The sequence below is a fragment of the Sarcophilus harrisii genome, chromosome 4, assembly GCF_902635505.1.
Source record: "Sarcophilus harrisii chromosome 4, mSarHar1.11, whole genome shotgun sequence".
Lineage (NCBI taxonomy): Eukaryota > Metazoa > Chordata > Mammalia > Dasyuromorphia > Dasyuridae > Sarcophilus > Sarcophilus harrisii.
In genome coordinates this window covers 302,283,245-302,303,641 of record NC_045429.1, presented here as the reverse complement: position 1 = coordinate 302,303,641, position 20,397 = coordinate 302,283,245, and the positions used below count along the sequence as shown (strand labels likewise).

General features: G+C 32.7%; 1 protein-coding gene across 3 annotated transcripts in view; it reads left to right on the top strand.

Annotated features, from left to right (window-relative positions):
* CYTH1 (cytohesin 1) overlaps positions 1-20,397 on the top strand; it is a 190,766-nt gene that overhangs the window by 106,003 nt on the left and 64,366 nt on the right. The window lies entirely within an intron of this gene.

The window sequence follows — 20,397 nt, the reverse complement described above, 5'->3', positions numbered from 1 at the left end:
GTAAATTAATGTGCTATTTTTTTTCTGGAGTTTTCTTCCACCTAATAAGGTCCATGGGACAGTGTCTCTTTATTCCCTTTCGCAGAGATAAACAGAGAGAAGGAATTGGAATAACAACACATCTGGTATGATCCTAGACATCTGTTCTGATTACAGTACTAAGATAACATTTTTGAGATTTACTTTATAGTTATGGGCCAGTATACTAGCTGATTTAGGGAGGGGGCCACGAGAAAGAAAACTGACTCAGTAAATATGGGTAAGGCTCTATTTTATGGTGTGAAGGGGCGTGCTAGCACAGCTGCTCAGACTGACAGTGATTACGTGCAATCCTCTGATTTTAGGGACTGGATACTGCAGCCGTACTATGGTAGGGATGCTTTTAACAGATCTGGGGATCTATTTTGGGGAAAGGGGAACAGCAGAAGCTGCAGTAAATGGAAAATATCCTCTATTAACAAAGAAAAAGGAAGACAAAGCTGAACTAAGGATTAGATACTCTTTATTACAACAGATATATCCTAGCTTTTGCTAAGGATTTAGAATTGTGCTTCCCCCTCCCTCCTTCTCCCCACAATGGCTTTTCTTGATTCAGCCAGTTGAATTTGATTTTAATTTCTGTTGTGTCCTTTAAACACACCATTTGGACTTCCTGTCTTGAAGGATGAGTGTCAGAAACGGAACTTCTGTGAGTTCCATCAATATAAGGTAGTTATCAGTAGGTCTTAAAGGTTAGGGGCCTAAAAATGAGTTTGACAACCATAAATCTTTATTGATGTTCACTTATTTCTCTAAATCATCTCTTAGAATAAGTTTCTATAACTGAACTTCTTTTACTTCAAAATCTGACCAGCTCTCCTCAGGATAAATGATTTAAGTTTTAAACTATTTAGATTGTAGTAGAGAATTCTAGGATTTGTTAGGTGAAGTGTGATTCAACTCTTATCTTTCTTTAAGAGGAAATTAGCAGTAAACAAAATGTGACTTTGTATGTCACTCCTTGATGAGAAGTTTAGTTTGGAAATAGGGATGGAATTGTTGGTTTGGTACTACATTTATATGATGCTTCTAAATTTTAGGATGTAATGGTATAGTGATAGAGAACTTACTTCAGGGTCAAGATGATAATGCCATGTATATCTCTAAGATTAGAAGTTGCAGGACAATTCTGCATTGGTAGAAGGTATTTCCTCATTTCAAGTTCACAATATTAATGACATTCTAGACTCCAACAAAAATATTAATTTAGTTGTAAGGAAATAAGATTTTTCTTGAAATACATAATATCTGTATCATGTAGCTCTGTTACAGAGAAAGTTGGGGATTTTTTTTCCATGCAAATAATAAAATTCTCAAGAAATTGTGCAAAATGCATGAAGACAGCTTAGCTGGTTTTCAAGGGTGATTGCATATACCAAATTAATAGTAAAATGTTCTTTTTATTAGAATGAGGGTTAGTATAAGATAATGTGTACTTTAAGCATATATTGCCATTTGTCAGAAAGTTATAGGACTTTACAAGTCACTTTTCTTTTCCTACTCCCTCACTTTATAGATAAAAGAAACTGATGAAGCCTAGAAAGTATAATTTACCCAAAGTCTTACAAGTGGGAAGATTTGAATGATTCTCTGTCTCCAAATTCAGCCTTCTTTCCCCTGCATTTTTCTGCTTCTCTCAGTTCAAAATTTCCTGAAAGAATGGAAATAAGATAATACTTAGAAAAGCAGATTACTGCTGTCAAATGTTAGGGGTAGTTTCACTTAATTTGGTTAAGACATATTCACATAGCAAAAACCACTCATTGTCTCTTCTTCAATGTCTTTTCCACACAACTGTCAAGATGATATTATTAAGACATAGGTTTGACAGTCTTTTGTTCAAGAAGCTCCAAAGGCTCTCCCTACTTCCTGTAGGATCAAATATAAATTGCTCTGTTGAGGATTGAAAGTCCTTTATTAATCTCTCTGAAGCTTGCCTTTCCAGATTTAATATATTGCTCCCCTTCATGTACTCTATTGTCTAGCCAAACTGACCTATTTACCATCCATCACAAACAACATTCCATTTCTTTCTCCATGCCTTTGTTGTATGCCTGGAATTCACTCTCTCTTCTAACCTACCTCTTAGAATTCCTGATTTCCTTTAAAGCTTAATTTAAGTTTCATCTCCTAAAGAGACCTTTTCTGACCTTCCCCTCTTAACTAACATCTCTCCCACTTCATAAATCACCTTGTATTTATTTTGTATAGTTTTATATATGTATATATTGTTTTCCTTGATATACTATCAACTCTTTGATATTCCCGACACATAATGGTTATTTAAAAACATATTTGTTGACTCATTTTGACTTTCAAGGTAGTTCTTTATTTCAAAACTTATACATGATGTCTCTTCTGTAAAAGCTTCTACTACCAACTTCTCAAATTACCTAAAACAGTAACTTTTATAGGTACCACATTTTCACTGTGGCTTTCTAAATTCAGTTTTCTTACAAGCACAAATAAATTTTAAAAGTACTCTTTGCCTACTTGCTATCTTGCTAGAAAGACACTGATTCTTTCCTAAACTTGACAGATTTATTTTTTTATTAATACTATATAATTTTAGTACATTTCCAACCAATATCTCAAAGATGCTATAAGATGCAAAGATGCAGGTTTTTATTTTTCTAATTTTTCTTAACCTTCATCTTCACTACCATATCCTTTACTACTGTTACTTCCTTTAAAAATAGTTTACTAGACTTTATAAACTATACAATTTTTTTTTAATGTCACTTATGCTTAAAATTGAGGTGTTCTTTCTGGATCTCTTAAATCCTAAAATTATTTTTTTTCCTAAGCTAAAAAAAGGAAATTATCTATTGTATAAGTCCTATATGCAGCTTGAAAGATAACAGTGCAGAATGTCAACAGGGTCCAGGGCACATGACCATAAATTAGTTTATTTCCAGCAGGTAAACCTTGAATTAAAATATGGAATATCTTATGTCAGGGTGGATTCAAATAAATTAATATGTCATAGGGTAGAAGAGATAAGGGTTCTGTATCCAGGGAGAGAAGCTGCTATAGTTTTTGGTAGTGTCATCTCCAAAAACTTCAGCCAGGGGAATATCAGGAAATCCAGCATTTCATACCTTGGATTCTTTGATCTCTGTGGTCAGCACTATGAGGTTTCTTGGGCCTTTTACTTTATCTTTCTCTTTATTCCTACATAGTTACCTCTTTCACCTTTCACTTGCTTCTCATAGCAGATAGAAATCAACATTGTGATGCTAAGAACAATGTCTTTACTTAATTAATAGGACTGCCTGCTTTTTACCAAATCTCTCTTCTGTAACTTTTTACATATTTTGTATTCTAATTTCAGGGTCTTTGGGATGACACTTTACTGTCCATACTCTCCAATTCTTGAAGCTAGTACTCTGCAAACTTCTCATATCAGAAAGTTGAAAAGATGTTTTTTTTTGGTTGTTCAAACCTTGTTCATTCTTTATTTATCTTTGATCTTTAGAAACTTGTCATTATACTTGAATTCTGAAATTCCTGTTTCTTTCAAATTTGCCACGAGTACCAAAAAATCCCCAATCATTTTCTAAATACTTGTATATATACACATACAAATCCACATGTATGCATTTCTCTGCTTTAATCTGCCCTGTAAAATTTCAATTAATATCTAATAAATCTTTTAATTCTGCTTTCAAATATTTTAATTAATGATTTATTAGCATTCTTTTCTTTTTAAATTTTGAATTCCAAATTCTTTTCCTCCTACTCCTTCCCCTACCCAATGAGAAAACAAACAATGTTATTAATTATAAATGTGAAATCATATAAAATATTCCTATATTAACAATATTTTTTAAATCAAGAAAAAATTAGGAGATTGAGAAAATTATACTTCAATTTGCATTTAGTTCTATGGAGATAGCTAGCATTTTTTTCATCATGAGTCCTTTCAAATTGTCTTGGATCATTGTATTGATCAGTGTAGCCACATTTTTCATAGTTGATCATTGACAGCATTGTTGTTACTGTGACAATGGTCTTGTTCTTCTCATTTCACTTTGCCTCAATTCATATAGTTCATTTTGACATATTTTTCTGAAACTACCCCCCTCATCATTTCTTATAGCACAATAGTATTCTATCAAAATTATATGCCACCTCTTTTTCAGCCATTCTTAATTAATGAGCATCCCCCCGATTTCTAATTCTTAGTCACCACAAAGGAGCCTTTATAAATATTATCATACATATAGATTCTTTTTCTTTTTATTTGATCTCTTTGGGTTATAAACTTAATAGTGATATATTGCTAAATCATTGGGCCTTTTGCACCTATTTCCAAATAGTTCTCCAAAATGGTTGAACCAGTTCACTAGTCCACCAGCAGTTTATTAGTATACCTATTTTTCCTTCATAACTTTCAGCATTTATCATTTCTGATAGGTATGAGGTGGTATCTCAGAATTGTTTTAATTTGCATTTCTCTAATCAATGGTGATTGAGAACATTTTTTCATGACTATAGATGGATTTGATTTCTTCTGAAAAATGACTAGATCACTTTTACTGTTTATCAATTAGGGAATGACTTATTTTTTATAAATTTGATTCAGTTCTACACTCAGTATATATTTGAGAAATGAGGCTTTTATTAGAGAAACTTGGTGTAAAATTTTTTTTGTATTATTTTATGGACTATTTTTAACCACAATGTAGTTTCCCTGATTATCTCTTTTAATTATCTGTTTTTGCTTTTGCTTTATTTTAGATGATGATTGCTACCCCTACCTTTTTTACTTCAGCTGAAACATATTAGATTCTGTTCTAGCCCTTTATTTTAACTTCTCATGTTTATTTCTGTTTCAAGCATGTCTCTTATACACAACATAGTGTTGGATTCTGGTTTCTATGCATTCTGCCTTATGTTTCCATTTTATGGGTGAACTGATCCCATTCATATTCACAGTTATGATTTCTAACTTTATATTTTCCTCTATCCCATTTTCTTCCATTTCTTCCTTTCTCTCTCTCCCTCTCCCTCTCTCTTTCCCCCTCCTTCACTCTCCCTCTTCCTCCTCCCTCCCTCTCTCTCTCTTTCTCTCCCTCTCCTCTCTCTCTTTCCCTCTTCCCTCCCTCTCCTCTCTTCCTCCTTCTCCCTCTCGTTGCCTCTTCCCCTCCTCTCTTCTTTCCTCCTTTCTTCCCTATCCCCTCCCATTTCCTTCCCTCTTTAAACTCATTCCAGTGAGCCTAAAGTTCATTTGCTGGCTGCCACCATCCCCCATTTTCCCTTCCATTGTAAAAGCTCTTCCTTACACACTTCTTTGATGTGAGAAAAATTTCCTTACTCTGTTTCTCTCTTCCCCCTTCTCCTACTGCATTCCCCTTTCTCCTTCTATTTTTTTGGAACATCATACCAACAATCAACACACCTATTCCCTCTATGTAAACTCCTTAATAACTGAGGAATTTCATATATTAATTCCCATATAGGCATGTGAACAGTTTAATTTTATTAACTGCCTTATCATTATTCTTTTATGTTTCCTTTTTTATGTTTCTGCTGAATCTTGTGTTCAAATGTAAAATTTTCTATTCTTCTCTGTTCTCTTCATCTGGAATGCTTGAAAATCCACTATTTCATTAAGTATCTATTTTTCCCCAGTTTTATTGGATAGGTGATTTTTGGTTGTAATCCTCTGGAATTTTATTCTAGTCATTTTACTCATCTAATGTAAAAGCCACTAAATTTAGAGTAATCATGACAGTGGCTTCATGATATTTGAAATTTTTTTTGTGTGGGTTTTTTTTAATCCAATTTTTCCTCTACCACTTTTATTTCTTTAACTCTTTCAGAAATTTTTGAATTTGAGTCCAATTAGCATTTTTCTTTGAGACTTATTTAGTAGCTGTTTTCACATTGTTATCTAATAAGTCTTGGTCTTCCTTTTCACTATGGTAGCCTTTTATGATCAGTTCTTTTTTTTATTATTATTATTGTTGTTGTTTGCTTATTTTTCCAAACAATTTTTTGACTTTGAACTTTATAAGTTGAGTTCTGCTTATATGGGGGTAGGAAGCTTCAGACTTTTATGTGTTGCTATTTTCAGACCTAGCTCTGGGATGCTGCAAGTTTTTGGTGTTTCCATAGTAATATGATCCTGGAAGAGGAGAGGTCATTGCTCTCTTGCTTTGTGCTCTGAGTTTTACCCAGGAAGCATCCCTGATTGCCTACTCTATGTTTGGCTACTTTAAAATTTAATTTGAGGCATTATTTTTAAAATTGTATATTATTTTTTCAATTACTTGTAAAGCCATTAAAAATATTTTTTAAAATTATGTGTAAAGAACATTTTTAGCATTTGTTTGTTTTTTTTTTTATTTGAATGCCAAATTTTTTTTCTTTTCACCTCCCTAAAATGGTGAGGAATTTGAATATATATTATATATGTTTAATCATGTAAAAGAAGAAATAAAACAAAAGAAAAAACATGCAAAAAATAAAAATAGTAGCTTTGATCTGCATTCAGACTCTTATCAAATCTTTCACGGGATATGGATTGAATTTTCCCTCATGAGTCCTTTTGAATTGTCTTGAATTGTTGTGTTTCTAAGAAGAACCGAGTCATTCATAGTTGATCATCGTACAATATTGCTGTTACTATGTACAAGTTATCCTTATTCTGCTCACTTAACTTTCCATGAGTTCATGTAAGTCTTTCCAGATTTTTTCTGAAATCTATTTGTTTGTCATTTCTTGTAGCACAATAGTATTCCATTACATTCACATGTCACAGTTTGTTCAACCATTTCCCATTAGATGGGCATGTCCTCAATTTCCAGTTCTTGATCACTACAAAGCACAAGCTTCTATAAATATTTTTGTATGTAGAACCTTTTCACTTTTTAATGATCTCTTTGGGATACAAAACTGGCAGTGATATTGCTGAGTCAAAGGATATGTGCATAGTTTGAATTTTTTTGGATGCAGTTCCAAATCTTCTCCAAAATGGTTAGATTAAGTTCACAACTCCACCAACAGTTTTTAGTGTCCCAATTTTCCCGAACCTCTCCAACACTTACCATTTTTCTTTTCTGTCATATTAGTTAATCTGATAGGTGTGAGATGGTACCTCAGAGTTGTTTTAATTTGCATTTCTCTTATCAGTAGTGATATAGGGCATTTTTTCATATGCCTATAGATAGCTTTGATTCCTTTATCTTTAGCTGTTGCAACAAACGCTATTTTAAAGTTGTTTGGAGGGGAATATTGGGAAAGTTCATTTGAGTGGCTGCCTTTTATCCATCATCTTGACTCCATCTCGAAGATCTTTGCTTTTATCCCTCATTTTTAAATTCTAGAATGTTGACATATTATTTCCACAGATACCCTTCCCCTCTTCATCAAAATATCTAATAAATTCAATGGTTTTATTTTGGAAGTCCAAAGATGAAATGAGCATAAAATTTTGTGTACTACCTTCTCCACTACAGACATTGAGGAGAAGATGAATTATGTTTGGTTGTGATATCTAAAGTCATTAGACACTTTGATGAAAAAAAAAAGCCATTTTTAATAATGTTGGGTAATAACTGTGGGCAATCAGTTTTATAACCTGTTTTCCCTCTTTGTAAAAGTTGTACCACTTTTGCTTTATAAGCTTTCTCTGTTGCATCACTTTTTGTAATGTTCTTATGTATATTTCTCTGAATCTGTTTTCAGATTATCTCCTAAAATTATCTTTCATAACTTTTTTTGCTTTGTTCAGTCATTTTTCAGTCATATCTAACGTTTGACCTCATTTGGGATTTTTGTGGTAAGAATATTGGACTGATTTGCCATTTCCTTCTTCAGCTCATTTTACAGATGAAACAACTGAGGCAAATACAAAGCTAGTAAGATCTTTCTGACTTCAGGCCCAGTATCCTATCCACTAAGCCACTTAACTGCTCTATCTCCTTTTTAAAAGCAACTTCTTTCTATTTTAAGATATAACTTGAGTTTAAGATGGAATAGTTGAAGTTTTTAGCTTGAGGTGAATGAGCTGGCAACACCTGAGGGGAGGAAGAGATTGAGGAAAATCTAATTAAATTTCAGAGTTGGAAGACACCACCATTCCCATTCAGTCCAACTCACACCAAAAAGAATTGTCTATGATAACATACCTAATAAGTAGCCTCAAATAAGAAGGAACACAGTAATTTGCAAGGCAGCTTGACCAACTCTAATGGTTAGGAAGTTATTTCTGGCAAGCAACCTAAATATGCTTCTTTATAGCATTTCAGTTCTTCTCCCGTATGAGGAGTATCTGGTCAAAAGCTATTCCCCAAAGGAGATTTTAGAATATATTGTTTTAATTTCTAGGATTGTGTTCCAAGCACAAGAATAGAAAATCTTCCTATTTTCTAATAATTATAGAAATGAAAGTTTTACCAGCAACATCTGGTGACCTGAAGGAAAATTATCATGGTGCTAAAATATATCTCTTACAATACTTGACTTTTATGTTGATAAAAGAGTCTTTTTTGTCTTGTCTCCCATTCTGGCCATCAGTCCAATCAATGTGTTTCAACTGGGGGAGAGTATACATTTATAACTGGCTTTTCAATTTGACATGAAAATGCCATATAGGTTGTTTGCTCTTATCAGTTGGCTAAACAGGAGGGTTTCATTGCTCGATTTAGGATGAGACTCATTATCATGTTTGTTTATTCCTTTGCACAGAAATTGGATGTTGTCCCTTTAAGACCATCCTTTATTCAGTAGATGAACACATTTCAGCTTCGAGTTTCTGCAGACTGTTAAAATCTGCAAAGCAACATTTAAATAAATTTAAAAGCTTCTCTTGTTGGACTTTCTATTCAAAGCACAGTACAATGGTCCCTTGTTGCTTCAATTTTTTCAACCCCCTTCATTAAATTGGAACCCTGGAAAGGAGTGGAGAGGAAGCTGATATTAAAATGGCCCCCATGAATCTTTATCAAGAAACTTGGTAATCAGCCTTTAGCAGAAACTAATTCTTCAGGCCTGCCTTACTAATCGTTTTCCTACTCTCTGACAGTGACTGGGTGGGTGGTTGGAGAGGAAGGAGTTTTGAATATAATGGTGGCTGTTTTTTCTAGTATGTTTCATTTGTACTAGGACCAGGAGGCAGAGCATCATGAGAAAACCTGCTACTTTCTGCAGTTGTTCTTCTTTAAGGCTAATCCTTTAGTAGATTCCTGATGGATAAGTTTGACTGAAGCATGGGGTCCTGGAGATTGAAGGTCAGGATCAAATAGCTTATTCCCTCTCCATCTGACTTAGAGTAACTATTCATGTACTGATAACCCTGATGACTGTCTATTCTTTAATACCTAATGTGCATGCTGCCTTCTTACAGTCTATTAGATTAATTCACAGATACACAGAGACAAATACAAACACACACATAGATATTCACATTCTATATGTTTACCACATATGGACATTATATATGTGTGCGTGTGTATATAATAATGATGATGATAATAATAGTTAACATTTATATAGTGCTTCATATGTGCCAGACATTTTGCAAAATGCTTTACAAATATTATCTTATTTATAAGTTAGAAGTGTCAAAGGCTGGATTTGAACTGGGGTCTTTCAAACTCCAGGCCTTGTACTGTGTTTCCTGTACCACCTACCTGCCCCTAAATTTATGTGTGGGGAGTGTGTCTCTGTGTGTGTGTGTGTGTGTGTGTGTGTGTGTTTATATATATGTTCAGGTTATAATATAAATTTTATATAATATAAAAACTTGATGGAATATACATGTTTACTATATTGAATCCCTTAAATTTTTAGTATTTTGTTTTTATATCATCATTTCTGAAAAGAAGTAGTTCCCTACTTCTTGCTCTGCCTAGTGACCCAAATCTGGGAAAGAATTTAAACTGATATTAAAAAAAAATAGTTCAACAAAACTAACCCAAGTAGACAAGTCAGATTGACTGGATATACTGTATTTCATATCCATAGTCTGCAAAAAGATGAGAGAGGGCATTCTCAGTTCTTTAATAAGGCCAGAGAGTTTGATGAGCTTGGGGGTGAATAGCATCTGATTGTGGGACTGCAGGTTTCCTATTCTGCCTCATGCTGAACTATTTAAAATTTTTTTATTGGTAACCTTTGTTTTATATCATAACCACTTCTTTCCCCCAACCTAAACAGATCTTTCCTGATCACAAAGTAGTGTAGAATAGAGTCAGCTAACATAGTGACTGCCTTGACAGGTAATGTTCTGTACCCATAGGACTCTACTTACTGCTATATGAAACAGGTGCTTCCTCATTTCTTTTCTCTAGACAAGATTAAAGTTACTCTTTTTTTTTAAACATTACATAGACATTGCATATATTTGGATTCTGGTTAATTCATTCTGAATAATTTCATTATAAATATTTCCATTTCTTCAAATTCTTAATAGTTGACATTAATATAATATAGTTTATTAATCATTCCCCAATTTATTTCTAGTTTATTTCTGTCACAAAAAGTACTGCTTTAAATATCTTGGTGTAAAGAAAACCTTTTTTTTTCTGGCTTTGGTCTCTTTGATATATATATATATATATATATACTATATACAGACTATATATATATATAGTCTATAGTATTCAGTCATTTCTCACATATATCATTCTACTCTAAATTAATTTCCAAAATGGTTAGACCAGTTCACCTTATGCTAGAATCTTCTAAAATCACTCCCCAAATAGAAAAAATAGAGAAATTTAACCCGAATTTATCTTTAAGTATTGGAAGAAAAAAATATTGAGTATTCATTGTGTTAGATAGGGTTTTGTATACATGGCACATATAGTACTTTAACAATTGTTGTGATGTTTTTTGAAATAATTTTTGATGGGATAATACTGATATCGTGCTAAGAGGTAAAGTCCTCAAGATAAACTTTTCAATTTATCTTTATTAAGCACCTGTTAGTGCTGAGCATATAGGAAAAGGCAAAAGAGAGTCCCTGCCCTCCAGAAGCTACCAATCTAATGCAGGAAAATTGAAGTTCCTTGGATTTTGGTAATTATGATATTATTGTTAATTAGAGAAAACAGTTTTGATGAAAGAATGAGATTGGAAGCTGATTTTAAGGGATTAAAAATGAATAAGTGTAGGACTTATTGTAGACTGCCTTCTCGAGAAGGTTAGCCAGAAATGCCAGGACAGATAATAGGACAATAGAGATAATCAAGGTAGGGGTGATTGAAAGAAAAGAAAAATTTATAGTACTTGAAAAGTTTCCTTATAACCCTTTCATTAAAACAAAATTCTCCTAAAAGGGTGAAAATTAGAACTAAATAACTGAATTTTATTCCCATTTATTTTTAGTGATAAAAGAAGGGAAACATGGTTTCAGTAAAGAAAGCGCCTTCCTCAGTCAAGAAGACTTTAGCCTCTGCCATATGTTGGCATTTTACTTTCAGCAACCCAGGAATCACTCAGATTCTGCAAATTGTAGAATAGTTGCCAATCTGCCTTAGTAGAATTTACTCAACTGGGAATTTCCTATACCAAAGGAATCACAAATCTGGACCCCCTCCAGATTTCTGTTTTCTTTTTTTTTCCTGTCAAAATCATTCTTTTTTTTTTTTTTTTTTTTTTCATTTAATAGTGTTTCATTTTTCCAATTAGATGTAAAGGCAGTTTTCAATATTCATCTTTATAAGATTTGAACTCCAAATTTTTCTCCTCTACTTTCTTTGTTCCCCTTCAAGACAGCAAGCAATCTTATATAGGCTACACATGTACAATTATGTTAAATATATTTTCACATTAATCATGTTGCAAAAGACGACTTAGAACAAAAAAAAAAAGCCATAAGAAGGGGGAGGGGAGAGTGAAAATAGCCTGCTTAGAGCTGCACTCAGACTGCATAGTTCCTTCTCTGGATGTGGTCAGCATTTTCTATTATGAGACTGTTGGAATTGTCTTGGACCATTGCACTGCTGAGAAGAGCCAAATCTATCATGGTTGATCATCTCTGCCTGTTTTCTTAAAGGAGAATCATAGCTTGAAAGGATAATTTACTTTAACTAGAACCCAAAATAATCTTCTAAACTTTAACTACAAGTTGCCATTGAACTTCGACTTAAAGACTTTTCATAATGGGAAACTTGTTCTTTACTAAAACAGCTCTCTTGGTCGGTTCCTTATGTCACATTGATTTTCTTCTTTTGACAGTTAGCACCTATTGCTCCAATTGTCTGGGACCAAACAAAACAAAACTAATCTCTTTGCCCAGTATAATAGCCCTTCAAATACTCTAGACCAGTCCTCTTTTCCCCTCATGTCTTTTCCCCCATGTTTTGCTATATTGTTCAGTGGTTTTTCAATAGTGCCCAACTCTTCTGAACCCCATTTGTGGTTTTCTTGAAAGATTTATTGAAGTAGTTGGTCATTTTCAGCTCCAGTTAATTTTACAGATGAGGAAATTGAGACAAATGGAATTAAGTGACTTGCCCAGTGTCACAGCTAGTTAAGTGTCTGAGATCAGATTTGAACTCAGGAAGATGAATCTTCCTGACTTTACGCCTGACGTTGCATCCACTCTACCACCTAACTGCCTCATTTTTCTTGCTAATCATGCCATATTTCTTCCATAAATTCTCATCATTCTGATTGCCCATCTTTGAATATATTCTAATGTGCCAGTATCCTTTCTGAAAAGTAATAGTTAGAATTTAATGCACCACAATAATATAGATGAGGTCTGATTATGGCTGCATCAAGGAGATTGTCATTTCTTCATTTTTTATACTCTGCTTCTGTTATACTCTTTGAAAAAAACTCCTAAGAGTTTTGCACACAGGAGGAACCCTGAGATCTTCCAAGTTTTTAATCTCTTGATTAAATTGTGATGAGATTAATTGTCTGTATTCAAAGCCCACATCAGCTGTGAAATAAAAAGTTAGACATGGGGCTTACATATAAGTAATAGAAAATAATACATGATAGTTTTAAGAAATAATATTTGGGACCATTTAGTGTGGAGTGTATATTTCATTTGGCCCTGAGAGAAATATTTTATTGTTATACAGTGAAATAATTTATGCTTATAATTATGTCTCAAAACCATCAGAGTGATAAATTTGGACTCATAGGAAGCTTGGATTTTAAATACCACCAACAATTTGCTTGTTATGTGATCCTGGTCAAATCTGAGACTTGTCCCATTTATTGAACAAGATGATACCTAGTACTCAGTTGTGTGTGAGGCTTAAATTAATTAATGCACATATGTTTTGCAGAGTTAACTTGTGAGTGTTAACTTGTAATCTAGGATGACATTAGCTTTTTCAATTGTTTTGTTAAAGTATTGACTCACATTTGGAACTATGCTCAAAAAGTTATCAAACTGTGCATACCTTTTGATCCAGCAGTGTTACTGCTGGGCTTATATCCCAAAGAGATCATAAAGAAGGGAAAGGGACCTGTATGTGCACGAATGTTTGTGGCAGCCCTTTTTGTAGTGGCTAGAAACTGGAAACTGAATGGATGCCCATCAATTGGAGAATGGCTGAACAAATTGTGGTATATGAATATTATGGAATATTATTGTTCTGTTAGAAATGACCAACAGGATGATTTCAGAAAGGCCTGGAGAGACTTATACAAACTGATGCTGAGTGAAACGAACAGGGCCAAGAGATCATTATATACTTCAACAATAATACTAGATGATGACCAGTTCTGATGGACCTGGCCATCCTCAGCAACGAGATCAACCCAATCATTTCCAATGGAGCAGTAATGAACTGAACCAGCTACACCCAGCGAAAGAACTCTGGGAGATGACTAAAAACCATTACATTGAATTCCCAATCCCTATATTTTTGCCCACCTGCATTTCTGATTTCCTTCACAGGCTAACTGTACAATATTTCAGAGTCTGATTCTATTTGTACAGCAAAATAACGGTTTGGTCATGAATACTTATTGTGTATCTAATTTATATTTTAATATATTTAACATCTACTGGTCATCCTGCCATCTGGGGGAGGAGGTGGGGGGGGTAAGAGGGGAAAAATTGGAACAAGAGGTTTGGCAATTGTCAATAATGTAAAGTTACCCATACATATAACTTGTAAATAAAAGGCTATTAAATTTTTAAAAAAAGAAATATTAATTTAATCCTGGAAAAAAAATAAAGTATTGACTCATATTGAAGCCTATTACCTCATATAAACAATTGTTTAGCCATGACTATTGACCCTGGATCTAGTATTAGGTTTCTTTATTCCATTTAATTTGGTGGCAACATTGCTACTTAGGATATATAAATATGGAATAAAAAAAAAGGTTGGAAATAATGCGATATGAGAAGGAAAATAAATTAAAATGATCACATAATCTCAGGATTGAAGAAGACTTAAGATACTATCTAGTCCAACTTGGACCTAAGCAGCATATCCTTTTTACAACATTATCTGACAAATTATTATCTTTGCCTGCATAGCTCCCAAGGAGGAGAAAAGTTCTATCTCTCCCTATTCCAGTTATACTTTACTCTAAATGTTAGCAAATTTCTTTTGAATCAAGCCTAATTTTGCCTGTCTGCAATTTCTATGCACCTAGTCATTAAGATTTCTTTTTAAAAATATATATGAAGAGGAATACATATATCATCACCAGAAGAACCCTAGTATTAAACAGCTGTTCATTTGTTTCAGGAAAAAGTTTGAAATTATTAAAAAGCACTCCAAACTTTCTCAAATGCAATGTTGTTCCATTTCTTTTAAAAATATTTTTATTGATGTTGTCTGACATTTTTATCCTCTGTATCACCCCTCTTCCTTCCAGAGAGCCATATTAAAAAACTTTTTTAAGAGGAAACAAATCAACATAACTGATACATTGGAAAAAGTTAGAAAACATGTGCAATGTGTGACATCTATGGACCTCGATGAAGGAATGGATTGGGGCATCCTCTCATATCTCTTCATTGGAGTCATGCTTGAGTTTTATAATTTTGTTATATTCACTTTTAACTTTTTTTAATGTGTATTTCTTACTATTTACATTGTAATTATTGGGAATATTGTTTATTAGTTCTCTTTGCTTCACTCTGCATTAGTTCACGTAGATCTTTATATGCTTCTTTGGATCATCATATACATAATCTCTTACAATCTTTTACTCTACCATTATATTCATGTACCACAGTTTATTTAGCCCTTCCCCAATCAATAACCATCTACTTTGTTTCCACTTTTTTTGCTGTTACAAAGAGTGCTGCCATAAATATTTTGGTGTATATGGGGATTTCTTATTTGATATCTTTCTTAGGGTAGAGTAGAGACCTACTAGTGGAATCTCTGATTCAAAGGACATGGACTTAGTAATTTTATTTACAGAATTATAGATTGCTTTCCAAAATGGTTGCACCATTGTATAGTTCTACTATTAGTCTATTAGTGTGCTTATAATTTTACAATCCTTCAAACACTAAGTATTGCTTTTTTTTTTTTTTGGTCATCTTTGCCAATTTAAAGGTGTGAGGTAAAACTTCATGTATTTTTATTGACATTTCATTACTCATTGATTTAGAGCATTCTTTCACATAATTGTGAATTCTTTTGATAATTGTTTATTCATATCCTTTGATCACTTATATACTGAGGAATAGCTCTTATTCATACACTTGTGTATCTTTATGTACTTAGTAACATACATACATTATATACAAAGTAGATGATCATTGATTGGGGAATAGCTAAACAAACATTTCTGGAACATATCAAATAATACAGGGGAGAGAAGGTATCCTTGCTTCCATACTTATATTTATTGGAAAGGGTTCTAGTTTAGTTCCATTGCACATGATGATTGCTTTTGGTTTTAGATGTATATTTTTTATGTTTTTTTTAAAGTTCCTCTACCTAAGGTTTTTAAGCATAGATATTTCTTTTTACTATTACCCATTTGGCTTAGCTAATTACCAGCCTATAGGATCTTTCTAAGGCATATATACTGATGGACCAGCTTTATCAGGTGAACATTTAATTATATATTATACTGAATTAAATTATATTTCATCCTATTAGATTTGACCCTGTGTTGCCTATTGAGATCTTCTTGGTTCCTGAATCTGACAACTTATTTCTCCTTCCTAGTTTTGTGTCAGTTCCAATTTTAAAATACCTTTCTATTTGAACTTAATAGTCATAAATTAACAAACCTACAAAATAAGGAGTAAATATTTATCTAAAATCTTTAGTATGTAGCAAACCAAATAAATAAACAAATGCTTTTGTTGACTCCAGGTCTTTCTGAAATTCTGCTGCCTCTGATTTTCCTTCCTTTCCTTTCTTTTCCTTCCCTTTTTCCCTTCCTCTCTCCCTTCTTTCCTCCCTCTCTCCCTCCCTTCCTTCCTCCTTTCTTACCTTCCTTCCTTCCTTGCTTTATATAACTTTACTTTTAAAGATCTTAATAATATCTTGTTTTTAAATATACATTACTGGATGTATTTTTCCCTTACCCTGGGAATTTTCCATCACATATTTCAAAAAATAAGAGGGGGAAAAAAACCCCATCATCACAAAAGCTAAATAATACATCACCTTTATCTGACAGTCCATACAATATTACATACCCATAGTCCTGCACCTTTATTAAGCAGAGAAGGGAAGTACCTTTTCTTTATTCTTTCTTGGGGGAAAATTTAGTCATAATTATAATGTTCAGTTTAATATTTTTTGTCCTTTCTATCTACATTGTTGCCATGCTATATATTGTTTTCCTAGTTATGCTTACTTCCCTTTCTATTAATTTACATAATCTTTACAGAATGACAGAATTTGAGAACTGTAAGTGATTTCAGAGACCATCTGGTCCAACTCATGCATGAAAGAAATCTCTAGTGTAATATAATTGACAAATAGTTATCTAACCTCTAATTTAAGGTGTACAAAGAAGATGGAAACTATCACCTCTCAAAGTAATTCTTTTGGACAGCTCCATTTGTTTGATAGTTTTTCCTCAGATCAAGCTTAAATTTCTTTGCAGCTTGCACCCATTGTAGGAACGATGTGGAGCCAAATAGAGCAAATCAAACTCTTTCTCCATATGATAACCCTTTAAGCACTTGAAGGTACACCTGTCATATTTCCTCTTGGTTTTCTCTTTTCCAAGCTAAATATGTCCATTTCCTTTAACTGATCCTGATAGGACATAGACTCAAGGCCTTCATGTCCTTTGATTGTTAGTATATATTTTTAGTTTTATAGCAAAGCTTTACTTCTTAATAGATTCTAGTCACCAACCCTTTATCTGATATATTTCCTGGACATTTTTCTCAATTTTTTTTTTTTTTTGGCTATCTGCAAATTTATAATTTTTGTTACCCTTCTGGACAATTTACAGCTTGTTTATCTTGGACTTTGGTATAGTCCAGAGTACTTCAGGTGAAGTTTGACAAGGGCAAAATTTACTAGGATTATCATTTCTCTATTTCTGGAAAGTTTGATTCTTTTAATATTACCTGATATTTTTTATATATATATATGTATATGTATATATACATATATACATATACATATATATATATATATATATATATATATATATAATTTTTTTTGGCTGCAAAATCATGCTGCTGACTCATAACACACTTAGATTTTTGCCCAGAACAATTCTTATTTAATACCTTTCTCATCTTATAATAATGATATTGTACTCAACTTCTGTTGAATATCATCTTATTAGATAATGTCCAATATGCTACCCTGATCTTTTTTAAATGACAGTATCATCCACTATATTAGTTATCCCTCTAATGTGTTGCCTTCTCACAATTCTTTGAATTCTTCCTATTTGTCATTTCTTGTAGCACCAATGGGAAGCTGGATGATATCGTGGATAAAGCGCAAGGTCTGGAATTAGGAACACTTCTGTTCAAATCTGACTTTAGACACTTACTAGCTTATATGATCTTGGGCAAGTCACTTTACCCATTTGGCCTCAGTTTCCTATCTATAAAATGAGCTGGAGAAGATGCTAAGCCACTCCAGTATTTTTTCCAAAAAAACCCCAAAAAGACTCATGAAGAGTTGAACACAACTGAGGTACTGAACAGCATAGCACAGTAATGTTCCGTTACAATTATGTACCTCAGTTTATTTAGCCAATCAATTTTCCAATCAATGAATATTTTCATTGTTTCTAGTTTTGTGCTATCATACTACTACTACTATATGTGTATGCATGAGTATGTAGAGCCTCTCTGTTTCCTTTTCACTTCTTTGTCATCTATGCCTAACAAGGATTTTCTTTCAAATTAGCATTGAACCCTTAATAATTTTTCTTTTGGTCCAATTATTTAACCAAATCCGAATTCATCTAACTGTAATATTTTCTAGCCTATATCTCTACTATAAAAAAATAACATGCAAAATTTTGTCAGTGCTGCAGTTAAAATCTAAATAAATTATTTAGGACCCCCTAATCTTCTATTTCATTAATACTATTAAAATTGAAATGAAATTATTGACATAAAGTGTTCTTGATGCTGGCTCTTTGTTATCAGTGCTTTGTTGTCTGGTTGTTCAGTTACCAATACCTTAATCTTATGTTTTATCCAATTCATTCATAGCAACCCTGTGAAAATAAACAGCTTTCAAAGTTTTTAGATCTCTGATCGTTGTAGTGACTAATAATCATGATTCCAGAGGATCTGTGATAAATAGTGTGATCCATAACCAAACAGAAGTATTAGACTAAATATGCACAATGAGATACATTTTTTTTTTATATGGCCAATGTGGGAATTTATTTTGCTTGACTATGAATATGTTATACTTTTAAAAAATCTTTTTTTGTTTGTTTGGGAGTGGAGATCAAATAGATGCTTGCTAATTTAATAATTTTGTTAAATTTAAAATATTCTAGAATTTTGTTCAGTGTTTGAAGCCATGCTCATTGCCACACACACACACCCCACATGCATGCATACATTCCCACAAACACAGAGATTCTATTCTTTCTCTTTTCAAAAATCAGGATAATATTTACTTATCTTCAGTTCTGGAGCATTATTGCTTTCCATAATCTTTTTTTTTTTTAATTTATTTATTTATTTTTATTTTCCCCATCCACAAAATCCTCCCTTGCAACAAAGAAAAGCATTAAATGAGCTTTAAATTAAATTAAATTAGCCTTATATGTAAATTGAGGATAGTAATGTAGTATCTACTTTGCAGAATTGTCAGAATTAAATGAAGCAATGCAAGTAAAAAGTTATGCAAATGTTGTTATATAAATGCTAGTTAACATTATTTCATCACTTATCTAATCATTATTGGCTTTTTAAAATTTATGTTAATCTCTTTTACATTAGGACATTGAATTTTTATCAGACATTTGATGCTGTTCAAGTTTATTACCATTGATTTGGGGGATTTAAAAATTTCTACCAGTTATGAAATATATGATTCAACCATTCTGGAAAACAATTTGGAACTATGCCCAAAGGGCTATAAAACTGTATACTTTTTGAACCAAGAATGCCACTACTATTTGTATCCCAAAGAGATCATTAAAAAAGGAAAAGGAATCAGATATACAAAAATTTTTATAGCAGCTCTGTTTATGGTGGCAAAGAATTGGGGAATGGTCAAACAAATTGTGGTAGATGAATGTAATAGAATACTATTGTTCTATAAGAAATGCTGAACAGGCAGATTTCAGAAAAACCTGACAAAAGATTTCCATCAATTGATGCCAAATGAAGTAAGCAGAACCAGGACATTGTACACAGTAAGACCAACATTGTGCTATGATCAACTGTAATGGACTTAAGTTTTCTCTGCAATGCAACAATGCACAATAATTCCAAGGGACTTGTAATGAAAAATGCTAACCACATACAGAGAAAGAACTATGCAGGTTGAATGCAGATTAAAGCTAGAATTTTAACCTTTTTTGTTTATTGTTATTTTCTTTCTCATCCTTTTTCCCTTTTATTCTGTCTTTTTTTTCCACAAAATGACTAATATTTAGCATGATTATACATGTATAATCCAAAAGGAGTTTCTATAAAAGATACAGTCAACATAGATTTATCAAACATCTAAAATGTACCAAGCACTATGGTAGACATATGGGATATAGAAAAATAATAATTTTAAGAACTTCTGGTCATAAACAATAGGCTGCCTTATTATAATCCAATGTAGTGACAATGAGTATGTAAATATAAACATACGAATGTTTACATATATACAAAAATATGGAATAAGCATAAAGAAAATAAATACAGGATAGTTAAAGAAAAGATATTTTAAAAGGAAGGGCACTAGCAATTGGGACAGTTAGGAAAGGTTTCATATCAAAAATAGTGCTTGATATGTG